Below are 18,534 nucleotides of genomic sequence, written 5' to 3'. Positions count from 1 at the left end.
CCACACAAGGCCACGTAAGGCCTCTGCGACTCATTGAAGGCCATCGTGTCTTCCCTTGGCCTCCTGGGAACCCCCTGGCCCCAGGATGCAGCTTCCGTAGCCCAGGGCAACCGGCGGAGGGGGGCGGGCGGGGCTGCAGGAGGGTGGAACGCCGAGGTCACAGAGGGTGTGGGTGTGGCCACCTCTGCTGTGACTGAACCAAGGGCAGGGGGGCAGGGTGTCCAGGGCAGGGCCCTCAGAGCCCGGCAGGCCCAGAGGGGCGGCGCAAGCACCTAGGCCCAGGCCGAAGAGCGCCTTCTTGGTCTGCGCGGCAGGCCGGCCTCTCGCCTTGCCACTCAGGCCGCGCTCCCGCTTGAAGTGTGTGTGGCACGCGTCCGCGGAGTACACCTCGCTGCACAGGTAGCCGTGGGACTGGGCGTCGTCGCTTCCTGCGAGGCGGCCGGAGGTCCCGCAGGCGGGTGGGTCCCTGGCACAGACGCGCGGAGCGGCTCCTGCCCGGTCCCCCTGAGAACTGTCGCCGTTCCGTAAGGCGGGGCGCCTGCTTCAGAATGTAAATCACGTGTCCGCTCTATGGATACGCTGTTTAGTTTACCAGGCAAGACTTTCTTGGCGAAAGAAGCAGCGTTGGCTTGCGTTCTCGAGCGGGCTTCTCATCTGGCTGTGCACTGGTACTCTCTCTCTGGGTGTGCTAGTCCGCAGGGCAGGGCATCCCCTGGGCAGGGTGGAGCGTGATCTCTGCGGCCTCGTCTTGCAGCTCCTTCCTTTCATTCTCAATCATCCTGCCCACGGTGGCCTCCTCTCAGGCCTGCATACTTACAACGGCGCATCGCCCGTGCTGCCCCTCTGCAGGAAGTGCCCCTCTGTTTAGTTTGCAGCTGACTGATGCCGCCTCACCCTTCTCATCTCTTCTCAGGTGTCACTTGGTCAAGAAAGCGTCCCCTTACCGACTCAACTCATCACGTCCCCCTACCGTAGCTCACGTGACACCACGCACCTCTCGCTTATGGCCGTCGTCGCCTTTCACATCCAGTTTCAGGTAGGTAAGTTTACCCCGTGGTCCGTGAGGAAGAAGAGATCACGCCTGTTTTGCTTGCTCTTGATTCCCAGCGACCAGCCCGGTTACTGATAACCTCTGTTAGAGGGAGAAAGGAATGCACCCAATCCCTGGTGAAGCCCTGACCGTTTTCCTTTCTAGTGTCCCTCGTACTCCTCCCTGCCATCTGTGTCGCCCTTACTCCGCGTCTACCGTTTATGAGTTTACACCTGGCTTACGGTGACTGCTTCGGAGATCGCATGCCTTTCTACCTCCCTCGCTGCGACCTCTCCTACACCTCCCAGGGCTCTTGGGTTATGCCCTTGCCCTCTTCCGAGCCGTCCGTGGCACCCGCTGTCATCCCCATACGGCCAAGCTCCTAAGACTGACACTCAAGGCCCTCCGTAATTTGGCTTCAGTTTCACTTTCTAGACGTTTCAAGGAAGAACGGGGTCTAAATATCTGTGCACCTCTGCTCCGTTTCATATCTACCCACGAGGTTAATTGTTTTGTTTCTTCCAGTCCACCTATTTTGCACCTGCTTCTCTGGGAAGACTTCACTGAGAATCCAGGCGATTTCTGGATCCCTTCTCTCCCCTGAAGCTGTAAACTGTTTAACAAGACATGTGCGGAACGGCCGTAAGGTAATCTACATCTTGTCTCCCTCTCTGGTATCTAACCTCCCTGCGAATGGGGGGTACGTCTCCGTGTTCTGTGCGGTTTTCAGCACAGTACTCTCTACACGTAGTGGATATTTGCTTTGGTAAGTGAACGAATAAGTGAATGAGTCACCAAGAAGAGGGTATTGTCTCATTCTTTCTCTCTTTCTCCACTTTCAAGTTTCTTTAGTTAGTTTCCTCAGACAAAAGGTTTCTTTGTAGCTACACAGTGGCCAGGTCCACAGAATGTTGCAGATAGCTGCTGAAAACATCCCTCCTCCACTTGAGAATGGCTTGCTCTCCCTCTCAAGCGGAGAGAGCTGGGATTCGATATTTAATTAAGCGCCTCTGTTCACTTGGCATTTAGAGGCACCAGGGGGCGTTAGTGCTCTACACCCGGTGAAATGCCTGTTTCGTTTGTGATTTTCCTTTGTGAGAAACAACTATCCGCAGAGTGTTTTGTGCCGATTTTCCATCCTTTTAGATTGACGGAAAGCATTTTACCGACGTCGAAACGGAAAACGAATAGAAAGAGCGTTGCATTGCGTTCAACAAAAGCTTAGGGCGGTCTCGGTGGTACGTTAGTGAAGTTATCTGGGGACACCTTAGCCACGTACATTGTGTTGGAGAGGCACCGAGAATTCAGGAGTTCTCAAAGTTCGAGGACACAGGTGCCTTACACGTAGGCTCGGTGGCAGCCGTGGACATGGCAGTGATTTGGAGAACGTTGTATTAGTCGGCTCTTGCTGTGGTAATGCTTTGCAACAAATCTCCCCAAAACTCACTTACGTAAAGAAGAACCTAGTTTTCTCGGACCTGTGGGCTAGCTGCAGCGGCTCTCTTGTAGACCTCTCGATGGCGGGTGTTGCTCCATGCCGTGGGTCAGTTTGAGGTCTGTCCCGCACACCTTACCGTGGAGCCCAACTGTGAGGCTGCAGGTAGGTCCCTGTCTTGTCGCAGAGTTCACTGAAACGTCAGAGGTGAGCCCAACCACACAAGGCCACGTAAGGCCTCTGCGACTCATTGAAGGCCATCGTGTCTTCCCTTGGCCTCCTGGGAACCCCCTGGCCCCAGGATGCAGCTTCCGTAGCCCAGGGCAACCGGCGGAGGGGGGCGGGCGGGGCTGCAGGAGGGTGGAACGCCGAGGTCACAGAGGGTGTGGGTGTGGCCACCTCTGCTGTGACTGAACCAAGGGCAGGGGGGCAGGGTGTCCAGGGCAGGGCCCTCAGAGCCCGGCAGGCCCAGGGGGGCGGCGCAAGCACCTAGGCCCAGGCCGAAGAGCGCCTTCTTGGTCTGCGCGGCAGGCCGGCCTCTCGCCTTGCCACTCAGGCCGCGCTCCCGCTTGAAGTGTGTGTGGCACGCGTCCGCGGAGTACACCTCGCTGCACAGGTAGCCGTGGGACTGGGCGTCGTCGCTTCCTGCGAGGCGGCCGGAGGTCCCGCAGGCGGGTGGGTCCCTGGCACAGACGCGCGGAGCGGCTCCTGCCCGGCCCCCCTGAGAACCGTCGCCGTTCCGTAAGGCGGGGCGCCTGCTTCAGAATGTAAATCACGTGTCCGCTCTATGGATACGCTGTTTAGTTTACCAGGCAAGACTTTCTTGGCGAAAGAAGCAGCGTTGGCTTGCGTTCTCGAGCGGGCTTCTCATCTGGCTGTGCACTGGTACTCTCTCTCTGGGTGTGCTAGTCCGCAGGGCAGGGCATCCCCTGGGCAGGGTGGAGCGTGATCTCTGCGGCCTCGTCTTGCAGCTCCTTCCTTTCATTCTCAATCATCCTGCCCACGGTGGCCTCCTCTCAGGCCTGCATACTTACAACGGCGCATCGCCCGTGCTGCCCCTCTGCAGGAAGTGCCCCTCTGTTTAGTTTGCAGCTGACTGATGCCGCCTCACCCTTCTCATCTCTTCTCAGGTGTCACTTGGTCAAGAAAGCGTCCCCTTACCGACTCAACTCATCACGTCCCCCTACCGTAGCTCACGTGACACCACGCACCTCTCGCTTATGGCCGTCGTCGCCTTTCACATCCAGTTTCAGGTAGGTAAGTTTACCCCGTGGTCCGTGAGGAAGAAGAGATCACGCCTGTTTTGCTTGCTCTTGATTCCCAGCGACCAGCCCGGTTACTGATAACCTCTGTTAGAGGGAGAAAGGAATGCACCCAATCCCTGGTGAAGCCCTGACCGTTTTCCTTTCTAGTGTCCCTCGTACTCCTCCCTGCCATCTGTGTCGCCCTTACTCCGCGTCTACCGTTTATGAGTTTACACCTGGCTTACGGTGACTGCTTCGGAGAATCGCATGCCTTTCTACCTCCCTCGCTGCGACCTCTCCTACACCTCCCAGGGCTCTTGGGTTATGCCCTTGCCCTCTTCCGAGCCGTCCGTGGCACCCGCTGTCATCCCCATACGGCCAAGCTCCTAAGACTGACACTCAAGGCCCTCCGTAATTTGGCTTCAGTTTCACTTTCTAGACGTTTCAAGGAAGAACGGGGTCTAAATATCTGTGCACCTCTGCTCCGTTTCATATCTACCCACGAGGTTAATTGTTTTGTTTCTTCCAGTCCACCTATTTTGCACCTGCTTCTCTGGGAAGACTTCACTGAGAATCCAGGCGATTTCTGGATCCCTTCTCTCCCCTGAAGCTGTAAACTGTTTAACAAGACATGTGCGGAACGGCCGTAAGGTAATCTACATCTTGTCTCCCTCTCTGGTATCTAACCTCCCTGCGAATGGGGGTACGTCTCCGTGTTCTGTGCGGTTTTCAGCACAGTACTCTCTACACGTAGTGGATATTTGCTTTGGTAAGTGAACGAATAAGTGAATGAGTCACCAAGAAGAGGGTATTGTCTCATTCTTTCTCTCTTTTTCCACTTTCAAGTTTCTTTAGTTAGTTTCCTCAGACAAAAGGTTTCTTTGTAGCTACACAGTGGCCAGGTCCACAGAATGTTGCAGATAGCTGCTGAAAACATCCCTCCTCCACTTGAGAATGGCTTGCTCTCCCTCTCAAGCGGAGAGAGCTGGGATTCGATATTTAATTAAGCGCCTCTGTTCACTTGGCATTTAGAGGCACCAGGGGGCGTTAGTGCTCTACACCCGGTGAAATGCCTGTTTAGTTTGTGATTTTCCTTTGTGAAAAACAACTATCCGCAGAGTGTTTTGTGCCGATTTTCCATCCTTTTAGATTGACGGAAAGCATTTTACCGACGTCGAAACGGAAAACGAATAGAAAGAGCGTTGCATTGCGTTCAATAAAAGCTTAGGGCGGTCTCGGTGGTACGTTAGTGAAGTTATCTGGGGACACCTTAGTCACGTACATTGTGTTGGAGAGGCACCGAGAATTCAGGAGTTCTCAAAGTTCGAGGACACAGGTGCCTTACACGTAGGCTCGGTGGCAGCCGTGGACATGGCAGTGATTTGGAGAACGTTGTATTAGTCGGCTCTTGCTGTGGTAATGCTTTGCAACAAATCTCCCCAAAACTCACTCACGTAAAGAAGAACCTAGTTTTCTCGGACCTGTGGGCTAGCTGCAGCGGCTCTCTTGTAGACCTCTCGATGGCGGGTGTTGCTCCATGCCGTGGGTCAGTTTGAGGTCTGTCCCGCACACCTTACCGTGGAGCCCAACTGTGAGGCTGCAGGTAGGTCCCTGTCTTGTCGCAGAGTTCACTGAAACGTCAGAGGTGAGCCCAACCACACAAGGCCACGTAAGGCCTCTGCGACTCATTGAAGGCCATCGTGTCTTCCCTTGGCCTCCTGGGAACCCCCTGGCCCCAGGATGCAGCTTCCGTAGCCCAGGGCAACCGGCGGAGGGGGGCGGGCGGGGCTGCAGGAGGGTGGAAGGCCGAGGTCACAGAGGGTGTGGGTGTGGCCACCTCTGCTGTGACTGAACCAAGGGCAGGGGGGCAGGGTGTCCAGGGCAGGGCCCTCAGAGCCCGGCAGGCCCAGGGGGGCGGCGCAAGCACCTAGGCCCAGGCCGAAGAGCGCCTTCTTGGTCTGCGCGGCAGGCCGGCCTCTCGCCTTGCCACTCAGGCCGCGCTCCCGCTTGAAGTGTGTGTGGCACGCGTCCGCGGAGTCCACCTCGCTGCACAGGTAGCCGTGGGACTGGGCGTCGTAGCTTCCTGCGAGGCGGCCGGAGGTCCCGCAGGCGGGTGGGTCCCTGGCACAGACGCGCGGAGCGGCTCCTGCCCGGCCCCCCTGAGAACCGTCGCCGTTCCGTAAGGCGGGGCGCCTGCTTCAGAATGTAAATCACGTGTCCGCTCTATGGATACGCTGTTTAGTTTACCAGGCAAGACTTTCTTGGCGAAAGAAGCAGCGTTGGCTTGCGTTCCCGAGCGGGCTTCTCATCTGGCTGTGCACTGGTACTCTCTCTCTGGGTGTGCTAGTCCGCAGGGCAGGGCATCCCCTGGGCAGGGTGGAGCGTGATCTCTGCGGCCTCGTCTTGCAGCTCCTTCCTTTCATTCTCAATCATCCTGCCCACAGTGGCCTCCTCTCAGGCCTGCATACTTACAACGGCGCATCGCCCGTGCTGCCCCTCTGCAGGAAGTGTCCCTCTGTTTAGTTTGCAGCTGACTGATGCCGCCTCACCCTTCTCATCTCTTCTCAGGTGTCACTTGGTCAAGAAAGCGTCCCCTTACCGACTCAACTCATCACGTCCCCCTACCGTAGCTCACGTGACACCACGCACCTCTCGCTTATGGCCGTCGTCGCCTTTCACATCCAGTTTCAGGTAGGTAAGTTTACCCCGTGGTCCGTGAGGAAGAAGAGATCACGCCTGTTTTGCTTGCTCTTGATTCCCAGCGACCAGCCCGGTTACTGATAACCTCTGTTAGAGGGAGAAAGGAATGCACCCAATCCCTGGTGAAGCTCTGACCGTTTTCCTTTCTAGTGTCCCTCGTACTCCTCCCTGCCATCTGTGTTGCCCTTACTCCGCGTCTACCGTTTATGAGTTTACACCTGGCTTACGGTGACTGCTTCGGAGAATCGCATGCCTTTCTACCTCCCTCGCTGCGACCTCTCCTACACCTCCTAGGGCTCTTGGGTTATGCCCTTGCCCTCTTCCGAGCCGTCCGTGGCACCCGCTGTCATCCCCATACGGCCAAGCTCCTAAGACTGACACTCAAGGCCCTCCGTAATTTGGTTTCAGTTTCACTTTCTAGACGTTTCAAGGAAGAACGGGGTCTAAATATCTGTGCACCTCTGCTCCGTTTCATATCTACCCACGAGGTTAATTGTTTTGTTTCTTCCAGTCCACCTATTTTGCACCTGCTTCTCTGGGAAGACTTCACTGAGAATCCAGGCGATTTCTGGATCCCTTCTCTCCCCTGAAGCTGTAAACTGTTTAACAAGACATGTGCGAACGGCCGTAAGGTAATCTATATCTTGTCTCCCTCTCTGGTATCTAACCTCCCTGCGAATGGGGGTACGTCTCCGTGTTCTGTGCGGTTTTCAGCACAGTACTCGCTACACGTAGTGGATATTTGCTTTGGTAAGTGAACGAATAAGTGAATGAGTCACCAAGAAGAGGGTATTGTCTCATTCTTTCTCTCTTTTTCCACTTTCAAGTTTCTTTAGTTAGTTTCCTCAGACAAAAGGTTTCTTTGTAGCTACACAGTGGCCAGGTCCACAGAATGTTGCAGATAGCTGCTGAAAACATCCCTCCTCCACTTGAGAATGGCTTGCTCTCCCTCTCAAGCGGAGAGAGCTGGGATTCGATATTTAATTAAGCGCCTCTGTTCACTTGGCATTTAGAGGCACTAGGGGGCGTTAGTGCTCTACACCCGGTGAAATGCCTGTTTCGTTTGTGATTTTCCTTTGTGAGAAACAACTATCCGCAGAGTGTTTTGTGCCGATTTTCCATCCTTTTAGATTGACGGAAAGCATTTTACCGACGTCGAAACGGAAAACGAATAGAAAGAGCGTTGCATTGCGTTCAATAAAAGCTTAGGGCGGTCTCGGTGGTACGTTAGTGAAGTTATCTGGGGACACCTTAGCCACGTACATTGTGTTGGAGAGGCACCGAGAATTCAGGAGTTCTCAAAGTTCGAGGACACAGGTGCCTTACACGTAGGCTCGGTGGCAGCCGTGGACATGGCAGTGATTTGGAGAACGTTGTATTAGTCGGCTCTTGCTGTGGTAATGCTTTGCAACAAATCTCCCCAAAACTCACTCACGTAAAGAAGAACCTAGTTTTCTCGGACCTGTGGGCTAGCTGCAGCGGCTCTCTTGTAGACCTCTCGATGGCGGGTGTTGCTCCATGCCGTGGGTCAGTTTGAGGTCTGTCCCGCACACCTTACCGTGGAGCCCAACTGTGAGGCTGCAGGTAGGTCCCTGTCTTGTCGCAGAGTTCACTGAAACGTCAGAGGTGAGCCCAACCACACAAGGCCACGTAAGGCCTCTGCGACTCATTGAAGGCCATCGTGTCTTCCCTTGGCCTCCTGGGAACCCCCTGGCCCCAGGATGCAGCTTCCGTAGCCCAGGGCAACCGGCGGAGGGGGGCGGGCGGGGCTGCAGGAGGGTGGAACGCCGAGGTCACAGAGGGTGTGGGTGTGGCCACCTCTGCTGTGACTGAACCAAGGGCAGGGGGGCAGGGTGTCCAGGGCAGGGCCCTCAGAGCCCGGCAGGCCCAGGGGGGCGGCGCAAGCACCTAGGCCCAGGCCGAAGAGCGCCTTCTTGGTCTGCGCGGCAGGCCGGCCTCTCGCCTTGCCACTCAGGCCGCGCTCCCGCTTGAAGTGTGTGTGGCACGCGTCCGCGGAGTCCACCTCGCTGCACAGGTAGCCGTGGGACTGGGCGTCGTAGCTTCCTGCGAGGCGGCCGGAGGTCCCGCAGGCGGGTGGGTCCCTGGCACAGACGCGCGGAGCGGCTCCTGCCCGGCCCCCCTGAGAACCGTCGCCGTTCCGTAAGGTGGGGCGCCTGCTTCAGAATGTAAATCACGTGTCCGCTCTATGGATACGCTGTTTAGTTTACCAGGCAAGACTTTCTTGGCGAAAGAAGCAGCGTTGGCTTGCGTTCCCGAGCGGGCTTCTCATCTGGCTGTGCACTGGTACTCTCTCTCTGGGTGTGCTAGTCCGCAGGGCAGGGCATCCCCTGGGCAGGGTGGAGCGTGATCTCTGCGGCCTCGTCTTGCAGCTCCTTCCTTTCATTCTCAATCATCCTGCCCACAGTGGCCTCCTCTCAGGCCTGCATACTTACAACGGCGCATCGCCCGTGCTGCCCCTCTGCAGGAAGTGTCCCTCTGTTTAGTTTGCAGCTGACTGATGCCACCTCACCCTTCTCATCTCTTTTCAGGTGTCACTTGGTCAAGAAAGCGTCCCCTTACCGACTCAACTCATCACGTCCCCCTACCGTAGCTCACGTGACACCACGCACCTTTCGCTTATGGCCGTCGTCGCCTTTCACATCCAGTTTCAGGTAGGTAAGTTTACCCCGTGGTCCGTGAGGAAGAAGAGATCACGCCTGTTTTGCTTGCTCTTGATTCCCAGCGACCAGCCCGGTTACTGATAACCTCTGTTAGAGGGAGAAAGGAATGCACCCAATCCCTGGTGAAGCCCTGACCGTTTTCCTTTCTAGTGTCCCTCGTACTCCTCCCTGCCATCTGTGTCGCCCTTACTCCGCGTCTACCGTTTATGAGTTTACACCTGGCTTACGGTGACTGCTTCGGAGAATCGCATGCCTTTCTACCTCCCTCGCTGCGACCTCTCCTACACCTCCCAGGGCTCTTGGGTTATGCCCTTGCCCTCTTCCGAGCCGTCCGTGGCACCCGCTGTCATCCCCATACGGCCAAGCTCCTAAGACTGACACTCAAGGCCCTCCGTAATTTGGTTTCAGTTTCACTTTCTAGACGTTTCAAGGAAGAACGGGGTCTAAATATCTGTGCACCTCTGCTCCGTTTCATATCTACCCACGAGGTTAATTGTTTTGTTTCTTCCAGTCCACCTATTTTGCACCTGCTTCTCTGGGAAGACTTCACTGAGAATCCAGGCGATTTCTGGATCCCTTCTCTCCCCTGAAGCTGTAAACTGTTTAACAAGACATGTGCGGAACGGCCGTAAGGTAATCTACATCTTGTCTCCCTCTCTGGTATCTAACCTCCCTGCGAATGGGGGTACGTCTCCGTGTTCTGTGCGGTTTTCAGCACAGTACTCGCTACACGTAGTGGATATTTGCTTTGGTAAGTGAACGAATAAGTGAATGAGTCACCAAGAGGAGGGTATTGTCTCATTCTTTCTCTCTTTTTCCACTTTCAAGTTTCTTTAGTTAGTTTCCTCAGACAAAAGGTTTCTTTGTAGCTACACAGTGGCCAGGTCCACAGAATGTTGCAGATAGCTGCTGAAAACATCCCTCCTCCACTTGAGAATGGCTTGCTCTCCCTCTCAAGCGGAGAGAGCTGGGATTCGATATTTAATTAAGCGCCTCTGTTCACTTGGCATTTAGAGGCACTAGGGGGCGTTAGTGCTCTACACCCGGTGAAATGCCTGTTTAGTTTGTGATTTTCCTTTGTGAGAAACAACTATCCGCAGAGCGTTTTGTGCCAATTTTCCATCCTTTTAGATTGACGGAAAGCATTTTACCGACGTCGAAACGGAAAACGAATAGAAAGAGCGTTGCATTGCGTTCAACAAAAGCTTAGGGCGGTCTCGGTGGTACGTTAGTGAAGTTATCTGGGGACACCTTAGCCACGTACATTGTGTTGGAGAGGCACCGAGAATTCAGGAGTTCTCAAAGTTCGAGGACACAGGTGCCTTACACGTAGGCTCGGTGGCAGCCGTGGACATGGCAGTGATTTGGAGAACGTTGTATTAGTCGGCTCTTGCTGTGGTAATGCTTTGCAACAAATCTCCCCAAAACTCACTTACGTAAAGAAGAACCTAGTTTTCTCGGACCTGTGGGCTAGCTGCAGCGGCTCTCTTGTAGACCTCTCGATGGCGGGTGTTGCTCCATGCCGTGGGTCAGTTTGAGGTCTGTCCCGCACACCTTACCGTGGAGCCCAACTGTGAGGCTGCAGGTAGGTCCCTGTCTTCTCGCAGAGTTCACTGAAACGTCAGAGGTGAGCCCAACCACACAAGGCCACGTAAGGCCTCTGCGACTCATTGAAGGCCATCGTGTCTTCCCTTGGCCTCCTGGGAACCCCCTGGCCCCAGGATGCAGCTTCCGTAGCCCAGGGCAACCGGCGGAGGGGGGCGGGCAGGGCTGCAGGAGGGTGGAACGCCGAGGTCACAGAGGGTGTGGGTGTGGCCACCTCTGCTGTGACTGAACCAAGGGCAGGGGGGCAGGGTGTCCAGGGCAGGGCCCTCAGAGCCCGGCAGGCCCAGGGGGGCGGCGCAAGCACCTAGGCCCAGGCCGAAGAGCGCCTTCTTGGTCTGCGCGGCAGGCCGGCCTCTCGCCTTGCCACTCAGGCCGCGCTCCCGCTTGAAGTGTGTGTGGCACGCGTCCGCGGAGTACACCTCGCTGCACAGGTAGCCGTGGGACTGGGCGTCGTAGCTTCCTGCGAGGCGGCCGGAGGTCCCGCAGGCGGGTGGGTCCCTGGCACAGACGCGCGGAGCGGCTCCTGCCCGGCCCCCCTGAGAACCGTCGCCGTTCCGTAAGGCGGGGCGCCTGCTTCAGAATGTAAATCACGTGTCCGCTCTATGGATACGCTGTTTAGTTTACCAGGCAAGACTTTCTTGGCGAAAGAAGCAGCGTTGGCTTGCGTTCTCGAGCGGGCTTCTCATCTGGCTGTGCACTGGTACTCTCTCTCTGGGTGTGCTAGTCCGCAGGGCAGGGCATCCCCTGGGCAGGGTGGAGCGTGATCTCTGCGGCCTCGTCTTGCAGCTCCTTCCTTTCATTCTCAATCATCCTGCCCACAGTGGCCTCCTCTCAGGCCTGCATACTTACAACGGCGCATCGCCCGTGCTGCCCCTCTGCAGGAAGTGTCCCTCTGTTTAGTTTGCAGCTGACTGATGCCGCCTCACCCTTCTCATCTCTTCTCAGGTGTCACTTGGTCAAGAAAGCGTCCCCTTACCGACTCAACTCATCACGTCCCCCTACCGTAGCTCACGTGACACCACGCACCTCTCGCTTATGGCCGTCGTCGCCTTTCACATCCAGTTTCAGGTAGGTAAGTTTACCCCGTGGTCCGTGAGGAAGAAGAGATCACGCCTGTTTTGCTTGCTCTTGATTCCCAGCGACCAGCCCGGTTACTGATAACCTCTGTTAGAGGGAGAAAGGAATGCACCCAATCCCTGGTGAAGCCCTGACCGTTTTCCTTTCTAGTGTCCCTCGTACTCCTCCCTGCCATCTGTGTCGCCCTTACTCCGCGTCTACCGTTTATGAGTTTACACCTGGCTTACGGTGACTGCTTCGGAGAATCGCATGCCTTTCTACCTCCCTCGCTGCGACCTCTCCTACACCTCCTAGGGCTCTTGGGTTATGCCCTTGCCCTCTTCCGAGCCGTCCGTGGCACCCGCTGTCATCCCCATACGGCCAAGCTCCTAAGACTGACACTCAAGGCCCTCCGTAATTTGGCTTCAGTTTCACTTTCTAGACGTTTCAAGGAAGAACGGGGTCTAAATATCTGTGCACCTCTGCTCCGTTTCATATGTACCCACGAGGTTAATTGTTTTGTTTCTTCCAGTCCACCTATTTTGCACCTGCTTCTCTGGGAAGACTTCACGGAGAATCCAGGCGATTTCTGGATCCCTTCTCTCCCCTGAAGCTGTAAACTGTTTAACAAGACATGTGCGGAACGGCCGTAAGGTAATCTACATCTTGTCTCCCTCTCTGGTATCTAACCTCCCTGCGAATGGGGGTACGTCTCCGTGTTCTGTGCGGTTTTCAGCACAGTACTCTCTACACGTAGTGGATATTTGCTTTGGTAAGTGAACGAATAAGTGAATGAGTCACCAAGAAGAGGGTATTGTCTCATTCTTTCTCTCTTTTTCCACTTTCAAGTTTCTTTAGTTAGTTTCCTCAGACAAAAGGTTTCTTTGTAGCTACACAGTGGCCAGGTCCACAGAATGTTGCAGATAGCTGCTGAAAACATCCCTCCTCCACTTGAGAATGGCTTGCTCTCCCTCTCAAGCGGAGAGAGCTGGGATTCGATATTTAATTAAGCGCCTCTGTTCACTTGGCATTTAGAGGCACCAGGGGGCGTTAGTGCTCTACACCCGGTGAAATGCCTGTTTCGTTTGTGATTTTCCTTTGTGAGAAACAACTATCCGCAGAGTGTTTTGTGCCGATTTTCCATCCTTTTAGATTGACGGAAAGCATTTTACCGACGTCGAAACGGAAAACGAATAGAAAGAGCGTTGCATTGCGTTCAATAAAAGCTTAGGGCGGTCTCGGTGGTACGTTAGTGAAGTTATCTGGGGACACCTTAGTCACGTACATTGTGTTGGAGAGGCACCGAGAATTCAGGAGTTCTCAAAGTTCGAGGACACAGGTGCCTTACACGTAGGCTCGGTGGCAGCCGTGGACATGGCAGTGATTTGGAGAACGTTGTATTAGTCGGCTCTTGCTGTGGTAATGCTTTGCAACAAATCTCCCCAAAACTCACTCACGTAAAGAAGAACCTAGTTTTCTCGGACCTGTGGGCTAGCTGCAGCGGCTCTCTTGTAGACCTCTCGATGGCGGGTGTTGCTCCATGCCGTGGGTCAGTTTGAGGTCTGTCCCGCACACCTTACCGTGGAGCCCAACTGTGAGGCTGCAGGTAGGTCCCTGTCTTGTCGCAGAGTTCACTGAAACGTCAGAGGTGAGCCCAACCACACAAGGCCACGTAAGGCCTCTGCGACTCATTGAAGGCCATCGTGTCTTCCCTTGGCCTCCTGGGAACCCCCTGGCCCCAGGATGCAGCTTCCGTAGCCCAGGGCAACCGGCGGAGGGGGGCGGGCGGGGCTGCAGGAGGGTGGAACGCCGAGGTCACAGAGGGTGTGGGTGTGGCCACCTCTGCTGTGACTGAACCAAGGGCAGGGGGGCAGGGTGTCCAGGGCAGGGCCCTCAGAGCCCGGCAGGCCCAGGGGGGCGGCGCAAGCACCTAGGCCCAGGCCGAAGAGCGCCTTCTTGGTCTGCGCGGCAGGCCGGCCTCTCGCCTTGCCACTCAGGCCGCGCTCCCGCTTGAAGTGTGTGTGGCACGCGTCCGCGGAGTCCACCTCGCTGCACAGGTAGCCGTGGGACTGGGCGTCGTAGCTTCCTGCGAGGCGGCCGGAGGTCCCGCAGGCGGGTGGGTCCCTGGCACAGACGCGCGGAGCGGCTCCTGCCCGGCCCCCCTGAGAACCGTCGCCGTTCCGTAAGGCGGGGCGCCTGCTTCAGAATGTAAATCACGTGTCCGCTCTATGGATACGCTGTTTAGTTTACCAGGCAAGACTTTCTTGGCGAAAGAAGCAGCGTTGGCTTGCGTTCCCGAGCGGGCTTCTCATCTGGCTGTGCACTGGTACTCTCTCTCTGGGTGTGCTAGTCCGCAGGGCAGGGCATCCCCTGGGCAGGGTGGAGCGTGATCTCTGCGGCCTCGTCTTGCAGCTCCTTCCTTTCATTCTCAATCATCCTGCCCACAGTGGCCTCCTCTCAGGCCTGCATACTTACAACGGCGCATCGCCCGTGCTGCCCCTCTGCAGGAAGTGTCCCTCTGTTTAGTTTGCAGCTGACTGATGCCGCCTCACCCTTCTCATCTCTTCTCAGGTGTCACTTGGTCAAGAAAGCGTCCCCTTACCGACTCAACTCATCACGTCCCCCTACCGTAGCTCACGTGACACCACGCACCTCTCGCTTATGGCCGTCGTCGCCTTTCACATCCAGTTTCAGGTAGGTAAGTTTACCCCGTGGTCCGTGAGGAAGAAGAGATCACGCCTGTTTTGCTTGCTCTTGATTCCCAGCGACCAGCCCGGTTACTGATAACCTCTGTTAGAGGGAGAAAGGAATGCACCCAATCCCTGGTGAAGCTCTGACCGTTTTCCTTTCTAGTGTCCCTCGTACTCCTCCCTGCCATCTGTGTTGCCCTTACTCCGCGTCTACCGTTTATGAGTTTACACCTGGCTTACGGTGACTGCTTCGGAGAATCGCATGCCTTTCTACCTCCCTCGCTGCGACCTCTCCTACACCTCCCAGGGCTCTTGGGTTATGCCCTTGCCCTCTTCCGAGCCGTCCGTGGCACCCGCTGTCATCCCCATACGGCCAAGCTCCTAAGACTGACACTCAAGGCCCTCCGTAATTTGGTTTCAGTTTCACTTTCTAGACGTTTCAAGGAAGAACGGGGTCTAAATATCTGTGCACCTCTGCTCCGTTTCATATCTACCCACGAGGTTAATTGTTTTGTTTCTTCCAGTCCACCTATTTTGCACCTGCTTCTCTGGGAAGACTTCACTGAGAATCCAGGCGATTTCTGGATCCCTTCTCTCCCCTGAAGCTGTAAACTGTTTAACAAGACATGTGCGAACGGCCGTAAGGTAATCTATATCTTGTCTCCCTCTCTGGTATCTAACCTCCCTGCGAATGGGGGTACGTCTCCGTGTTCTGTGCGGTTTTCAGCACAGTACTCTCTACACGTAGTGGATATTTGCTTTGGTAAGTGAACGAATAAGTGAATGAGTCACCAAGAAGAGGGTATTGTCTCATTCTTTCTCTCTTTTTCCACTTTCAAGTTTCTTTAGTTAGTTTCCTCAGACAAAAGGTTTCTTTGTAGCTACACAGTGGCCAGGTCCACAGAATGTTGCAGATAGCTGCTGAAAACATCCCTCCTCCACTTGAGAATGGCTTGCTCTCCCTCTCAAGCGGAGAGAGCTGGGATTCGATATTTAATTAAGCGCCTCTGTGCACTTGGCATTTAGAGGCACTAGGGGGCGTTAGTGCTCTACACCCGGTGAAATGCCTGTTTCGTTTGTGATTTTCCTTTGTGAAAAACAACTATCCGCAGAGTGTTTTGTGCCGATTTTCCATCCTTTTAGATTGACGGAAAGCATTTTACCGACGTCGAAACGGAAAACGAATAGAAAGAGCGTTGCATTGCGTTCAATAAAAGCTTAGGGCGGTCTCGGTGGTACGTTAGTGAAGTTATCTGGGGACACCTTAGCCACGTACATTGTGTTGGAGAGGCACCGAGAATTCAGGAGTTCTCAAAGTTCGAGGACACAGGTGCCTTACACGTAGGCTCGGTGGCAGCCGTGGACATGGCAGTGATTTGGAGAACGTTGTATTAGTCGGCTCTTGCTGTGGTAATGCTTTGCAACAAATCTCCCCAAAACTCACTTACGTAAAGAAGAACCTAGTTTTCTCGGACCTGTGGGCTAGCTGCAGCGGCTCTCTTGTAGACCTCTCGATGGCGGGTGTTGCTCCATGCCGTGGGTCAGTTTGAGGTCTGTCCCGCACACCTTACCGTGGAGCCCAACTGTGAGGCTGCAGGTAGGTCCCTGTCTTCTCGCAGAGTTCACTGAAACGTCAGAGGTGAGCCCAACCACACAAGGCCACGTAAGGCCTCTGCGACTCATTGAAGGCCATCGTGTCTTCCCTTGGCCTCCTGGGAACCCCCTGGCCCCAGGATGCAGCTTCCGTAGCCCAGGGCAACCGGCGGAGGGGGGCGGGCGGGGCTGCAGGAGGGTGGAACGCCGAGGTCACAGAGGGTGTGGGTGTGGCCACCTCTGCTGTGACTGAACCAAGGGCAGGGGGGCAGGGTGTCCAGGGCAGGGCCCTCAGAGCCCGGCAGGCCCAGGGGGGCGGCGCAAGCACCTAGGCCCAGGCCGAAGAGCGCCTTCTTGGTCTGCGCGGCAGGCCGGCCTCTCGCCTTGCCACTCAGGCCGCGCTCCCGCTTGAAGTGTGTGTGGCACGCGTCCGCGGAGTCCACCTCGCTGCACAGGTAGCCGTGGGACTGGGCGTCGTAGCTTCCTGCGAGGCGGCCGGAGGTCCCGCAGGCGGGTGGGTCCCTGGCACAGACGCGCGGAGCGGCTCCTGCCCGGCCCCCCTGAGAACCGTCGCCGTTCCGTAAGGCGGGGCGCCTGCTTCAGAATGTAAATCACGTGTCCGCTCTATGGATACGCTGTTTAGTTTACCAGGCAAGACTTTCTTGGCGAAAGAAGCAGCGTTGGCTTGCGTTCCCGAGCGGGCTTCTCATCTGGCTGTGCACTGGTACTCTCTCTCTGGGTGTGCTAGTCCGCAGGGCAGGGCATCCCCTGGGCAGGGTGGAGCGTGATCTCTGCGGCCTCGTCTTGCAGCTCCTTCCTTTCATTCTCAATCATCCTGCCCACAGTGGCCTCCTCTCAGGCCTGCATACTTACAACGGCGCATCGCCCGTGCTGCCCCTCTGCAGGAAGTGTCCCTCTGTTTAGTTTGCAGCTGACTGATGCCGCCTCACCCTTCTCATCTCTTCTCAGGTGTCACTTGGTCAAGAAAGCGTCCCCTTACCGACTCAACTCATCACGTCCCCCTACCGTAGCTCACGTGACACCACGCACCTCTCGCTTATGGCCGTCGTCGCCTTTCACATCCAGTTTCAGGTAGGTAAGTTTACCCCGTGGTCCGTGAGGAAGAAGAGATCACGCCTGTTTTGCTTGCTCTTGATTCCCAGCGACCAGCCCGGTTACTGATAACCTCTGTTAGAGGGAGAAAGGAATGCACCCAATCCCTGGTGAAGCTCTGACCGTTTTCCTTTCTAGTGTCCCTCGTACTCCTCCCTGCCATCTGTGTTGCCCTTACTCCGCGTCTACCGTTTATGAGTTTACACCTGGCTTACGGTGACTGCTTCGGAGAATCGCATGCCTTTCTACCTCCCTCGCTGCGACCTCTCCTACACCTCCCAGGGCTCTTGGGTTATGCCCTTGCCCTCTTCCGAGCCGTCCGTGGCACCCGCTGTCATCCCCATACGGCCAAGCTCCTAAGACTGACACTCAAGGCCCTCCGTAATTTGGTTTCAGTTTCACTTTCTAGACGTTTCAAGGAAGAACGGGGTCTAAATATCTGTGCACCTCTGCTCCGTTTCATATCTACCCACGAGGTTAATTGTTTTGTTTCTTCCAGTCCACCTATTTTGCACCTGCTTCTCTGGGAAGACTTCACTGAGAATCCAGGCGATTTCTGGATCCCTTCTCTCCCCTGAAGCTGTAAACTGTTTAACAAGACATGTGCGAACGGCCGTAAGGTAATCTATATCTTGTCTCCCTCTCTGGTATCTAACCTCCCTGCGAATGGGGGTACGTCTCCGTGTTCTGTGCGGTTTTCAGCACAGTACTCGCTACACGTAGTGGATATTTGCTTTGGTAAGTGAACGAATAAGTGAATGAGTCACCAAGAAGAGGGTATTGTCTCATTCTTTCTCTCTTTTTCCACTTTCAAGTTTCTTTAGTTAGTTTCCTCAGACAAAAGGTTTCTTTGTAGCTACACAGTGGCCAGGTCCACAGAATGTTGCAGATAGCTGCTGAAAACATCCCTCCTCCACTTGAGAATGGCTTGCTCTCCCTCTCAAGCGGAGAGAGCTGGGATTCGATATTTAATTAAGCGCCTCTGTTCACTTGGCATTTAGAGGCACTAGGGGGCGTTAGTGCTCTACACCCGGTGAAATGCCTGTTTCGTTTGTGATTTTCCTTTGTGAGAAACAACTATCCGCAGAGTGTTTTGTGCCGATTTTCCATCCTTTTAGATTGACGGAAAGCATTTTACCGACGTCGAAACGGAAAACGAATAGAAAGAGCGTTGCATTGCGTTCAATAAAAGCTTAGGGCGGTCTCGGTGGTACGTTAGTGAAGTTATCTGGGGACACCTTAGCCACGTACATTGTGTTGGAGAGGCACCGAGAATTCAGGAGTTCTCAAAGTTCGAGGACACAGGTGCCTTACACGTAGGCTCGGTGGCAGCCGTGGACATGGCAGTGATTTGGAGAACGTTGTATTAGTCGGCTCTTGCTGTGGT

The 18,534-nt window shown here is 55.3% G+C and overlaps 1 long non-coding RNA gene across 11 annotated transcripts in view; it reads left to right on the top strand.

Moving 5' to 3' along the window:
- LOC125963353 (uncharacterized) overlaps positions 1–18,534 on the top strand; it is a 51,043-nt gene that overhangs the window by 15,150 nt on the left and 17,359 nt on the right. Inside the window, exon 1 of one of the 11 annotated variants that reach the window (XR_007475198.1) lies at positions 918–1,036. The exons of 5 other annotated variants lie outside the window; for them this stretch is intronic. This is a non-coding gene — a long non-coding RNA (uncharacterized LOC125963353). Of the gene's footprint in view, positions 1–917; positions 1,037–3,599; positions 3,719–6,281; positions 6,401–11,644; positions 11,764–14,326; positions 14,446–17,007; positions 17,127–18,534 lie in introns of those variants that run through there. 5 more of the 11 variants (XR_007475197.1, XR_007475199.1, XR_007475196.1 and 2 more) reach the window with 5 other exon arrangements.

This window comes from Orcinus orca, unplaced genomic scaffold, assembly GCF_937001465.1.
Source record: "Orcinus orca unplaced genomic scaffold, mOrcOrc1.1 scaffold_469, whole genome shotgun sequence".
Lineage (NCBI taxonomy): Eukaryota > Metazoa > Chordata > Mammalia > Artiodactyla > Delphinidae > Orcinus > Orcinus orca.
Note: the sequence above shows the minus strand (reverse complement) of the source record. Positions and strands in the feature narration are given on the sequence as shown.